At 42.8% G+C, this 4,714-nt stretch overlaps 1 pseudogene; it reads right to left on the bottom strand.

Annotated features, from left to right (window-relative positions):
• Positions 1-2,539: 2,539 nt before the first annotated feature.
• On the bottom strand, positions 2,540-3,435 carry LOC130846737 (14-3-3 protein epsilon-like; annotated as a pseudogene).
• Positions 3,436-4,714: the final 1,279 nt, after the last annotated feature.

Below are 4,714 nucleotides of genomic sequence, written 5' to 3'. Positions count from 1 at the left end.
TTGATATATTTAAGATTGAAAAAAGATTCAAAAGATCCTTTTTCTCCTTCTGAAATCCAGCTGTACCACCTAAAATCATCTTGGAAAGCACTGGGCCTAATGATCTAGACACCCTTTCAACTGTGAGCTTCTGGACCCCTGCCTCCCGTCTCTAAAGCTAAATAGCCCTAGTTTCCTCAAGCCTTGTTCAAATGGTTTCAAGCCCTCTCTTCCCCCCAGTTGCTCTCCACGGTAAGCACCAGCTTGTTTCAGCTACAGCCTGAGCAGCACCAGGGAGAATGGGTCTGTAACTGAGCTGGAACATTATCCTTCCATTAAGGCAGCCCCAGGTTTTGTCTGCTTTCCAGCCCAGGCTCACTGCGCTTCCAAGGATGAGAACTGCCACCTGTTTCTTTTTATCCAGGTGGTGTAGCCATACATCCTACCCAGCCCATCCTTGATCTCTGGCTGCTTTTGGATGGACTGCATGACATTTATCCAATGAGGCAGCTTTGGATTAGTTGAAAGAACAATGGTCTTACCATTAGAGTGGTTCAAAAACAGACAAGATTGCCCTAGTGTTGTGTTGCCTTCCTCTCCATGAGGTTTGCAAACAGAATCTATCGCGGGGGTAATTCAGCTACCAGTGTTTGGCCAGCAGTTGACAAGAAGACCTCCCATTCTAAAACCCATGCTTCTATAACACAACACTCAAAGACAGAGAAGAACATGCAAAGATGCACCATAATGGAAGAACACTTTTAATTCCATGCCTACTCTCTGCCCTAGATGGTCCAAAGCATCCGATTCTCTGCCACAAATCATTTCATCCTCACAACTACCTTGTGAAGTAGCTAAGATGTCCCCATTTTGCAAATGACCAAACTGAGACTCAGGGAGGCCAAGTCACTCAGCTGGGTCACCCAGTCAGTTGGCCAAGCCAGGATCCCAAGTCAGCTGAATCTGACACCAAACTCCATGTTCATCTATTCTACTCTGCAGGTCCCAGGAAGAAATGAGAGAAGCAAAAGGCCATCAGTTGATGGGAATCTGGAATGCTAGGATAAGCAGTTTTGAGTTAATACAGGAGGTAAGAAAAGACAACTTTTTTGATGAGAGGAATTATTTTCTTAATCTTTGTAAACACTCGAGTTCAGTTAATAATTTAAAAATAAGAGGAATAGCAAAACACAGGGAAATATATGAAAGGCAGGGTCTTGGGGAGGTACAAAACAACTAAGGAAGGGAGGTTCTTAGCAGCCTTCAGCTGTGTCCCCTCAGTGACAGAAACCAGCCACTAATTAGGGAAACAGTCAAGCATGAGCCCTGCAGGGAGCAGCCGGACGGAAGGAGGGCACGTGCTTCACAAACCACCTTCACGGGAAAACACTCCCAGTTTCTTACAGGGAAAGCTGGAAAGCTGTGTTACAGGCAGACATCCTTTCACTGTGCTTCTGGGCTTCATTTTATTGGGCTTTTTTTTTTTTTTTTTTTTTTTTACAAATCGAAGGTTTGTGACAACCCTATGTCGGCATCATTTTCCCAACAGCAACGGCTCACTTTATGTCTTTGTGTCACATTTGGTCATTCTCACAATATTTCGAACTCTTTCATTCTTTTTTTTTTGGCATTTTTAATTTAGGTTTGTTTTATTTAAGTTTAATGTTAATCCATGCTGTGTTTCAGTAAGAACAATACGGATTCTGTATCTGTGGCTCCAGTCAGACATCCAGTAGTACAAATTAGCTTCAAGTCACACATACTGAACAAGAGAGGTTGAGCGAGCGAAGGAGGGGCGGGGTGGGGCCCAGGGGGAGAGGGAAGAAGAAACAAAGACGTGAACACGCATGCAGGCTTTTCCATACCACCTTCCATGCTAACCTGCTTCAGAGGGAGAGTAAAAGTAGGCAAGAGTGAGCAGCCACGGACTGTTGAACTGTTACCAGCACCATGCTTTTCAGCAACATTTCAGCAGAGTTTGAAACACTTTTTACAGCAAAACCATTACAACAAACTCCCCAGACAACCTTTAACCACCTCAAGCTAACATCCAATTAATTTTAAACACTAGCATAAAATTCAATTTAAACAATTAGGAAAAGGAAAAATGATACCACATACAGCTCTATAGTGTGATTAACCTTTCTCTCAAATGCTTGCATCACCTAAAAGTCTATTGGCCTTCGAATGTAATTCCCATTTCTAATGGCGATCTTGCATCTGGCAGGAGACAATACAGTAATGCTGAAAAGGCCCCTACGCAGTCCTGTTAGTGTCTTAAAGAACCTAAAAGCTGGGACCAGTAAAATCCACAGAAATTCACTCTTGCCTTTAAGAACTTTTGAAAACTATTAAAAAAAAAAAAACCAAACCAAAACCCAAAAAAACCCAAAATAAACAAAAAAAAAACCCCAAAACAAAACAAAAAACCAAAAAACAAAACAAAAATCAAAAAAACCAAAAACCCAAAACAAAAAACACCCAACAGTGCAAGGAACCTAAATTCTGAGACCAAATGTGAAAGTCAGATTTGGTGGTTCTCAGTGACCACGGGGCAATTTCCAAGGGGGGCAGGACAGGAAGGTGTGGGGTGATCGGAGAGGGTTTCTCTTGTTGGCTTTTATGTCTCACTGATTTTCATCTTCCACATCCTGCAGCACTTCTTTATTCTGCTCTTCACCATCACCCTGCGTGTCTGAAGTCCATAGTGTCAGATTATCACATAACAGCTGCATGATAAGCGTAGAGTCCTTACAGCTTTCTTTACTCAGCGTATCCAGTTCTGCAACTGCATCATCAAAAGCTGCTTTTGCCAACCTGCAGGCACGATCAGGGGAACTAAGAATTTCCTAGTAGAATACGGAAAAGTTGAGAGCAGGACCTAAGCGAATTGGATGTGTTGGTGGAAGTTCTGTCATTGCAATATCACTAGCAGCTTTATAAGCCACCAGGCTGTTCTCCGCAGCCTCCTTCCTGTCATTTCCTGTGGCAAATTCAGCCAGATACCTGTGGTAGTCCCCTTTCATTTTATACTAGAACCTTGGACTCGCCAGTGTTAGCTGCTGGAATGAGGTGTTTGTCCAGTACATCCAGAATGTCACAACAGATTAACTTTAGCTCAGTCTCAACCATTTACCGATATTCCTGAATCATTTTTAGTTTGTCTTCACCTCCCTTGTTTTCTTCTTTCTGTTCAATGCTGCTGATTATTCTCCAGGAAGCTCTTCTAGCTCCAATCACATTTTTATATGCAACAGATAGGAGGTTTCTTTCTTCAACTGTCAACTCCACATCCATCCCTGCTACTTTCTTCATTGATTCCACCATTTCGTCGTATCGCTCAGCCTGCTCGGCCAGCTTTGCCTGGTACACCAGATCCTCCCGATCATCCATAGCGACAGCGGCTCTGGCAGGGTCTGCGTGACGGATGGAAGCGGATAGCGTCCCCGACTCTCAGCCTCTTTCATTCTTACTACATTTGTTATGATGATCTGTGATCCGTGACTTTTGAGGTTACCATTACAAAAAGATTGCTATAACCTGCTGAAGGCTCAGATGACTGCTTTTTTAGCAACAAGGTATTTTTAATTAAGCTGTGTACATTGTTTTTTAGACATAATGCTACTACACACTTAGACTACAGTGTGGTGTAAACACAACTTCTCTCTGCACTGGGAAACCAATGAATTTGTGTGACTCTCTTTATTGTGATATTCATTGCACTGCAGGGGTCTGGCACCTCTGCAATGTCTCCCAGGTCTGCCTGCACTCACATCCTCACAGTAGCCTGCCGTGAACATTAACTGCCTGCCACCAGGGAAGTCACAACTCCAGGATGCTTTTCATTGGCTTGCTGGGTTATCGGAAACTACTCTGATGGATTCAATCAGCTTATCAATAATTAACTCATACACAGGCTTATCAGACTGCTCTGATCCCTTTAGCTTCCACCTAACCACACATACTCACAAACACAGGCCTTCACAAATATAACTGAAAAATTATAAAGGAACCAGAGACAGCCCTCTCGATGGTCACAGCTAAGCATATGGCTGAAGTGGCACATGTGTCAAAGCTGGGAAAAGGCTCTGTGGTACCATCGGTTGCTTCGGAGTCCACGTTTCAGGCCACAGGAGGTGCATTTACGTATCATGCCTGCTTCAAAATACCATATTAAAGAGCATGAGGTGTGGATAACACCTGAGCACTTTTTGAAAATCATGCAAAATTGCAGCAACCATCACAGAGCCCCAGCAGCAGGAAAACATTTGGAAACTTTATTTAAAGCTCTATGAAATATAAAGAAAGGTCCAGAGTGAGATTTCTTGGCGCTTATGAATATTTATTATAATACATTCTTGAAAACAACCAAAAAATTAAGTACAATAGAAATAGGAACCAGATTTATAAGAGTAAGTCATATGTTTACCTTATGTAAATTGCAGTTAAAGACCTATAACCAGAATATTGTTAAATGCCAGAAAAAGGCAGAGGAGAGGGCTGCTGATATTTGGACATTTTCTTAAAATTGGCAAATGATATTTTCAGAGTTTTTTGACAATCTGTTCCCCAAGGAGTGCCTGTGGGCACATTCTGTTACTTTCACTAACCTGGTGCTGGAGTCACAAATTCAAGGCATTGTCAAAGGCCTGGGGTTAACACAGCCCCTTTGCTCAACCAGGGCTTGGCTGGACAGGAATAGGAGACGTTCTGAACCTTGACCAGAAAGCTCTCA

The sequence above is a fragment of the Hippopotamus amphibius genome, chromosome 2, assembly GCF_030028045.1.
Source record: "Hippopotamus amphibius kiboko isolate mHipAmp2 chromosome 2, mHipAmp2.hap2, whole genome shotgun sequence".
Lineage (NCBI taxonomy): Eukaryota > Metazoa > Chordata > Mammalia > Artiodactyla > Hippopotamidae > Hippopotamus > Hippopotamus amphibius.
The sequence above is the reverse complement of the archived record's forward strand: the minus strand, read 5'-3'. Positions and strand labels throughout refer to the sequence as shown.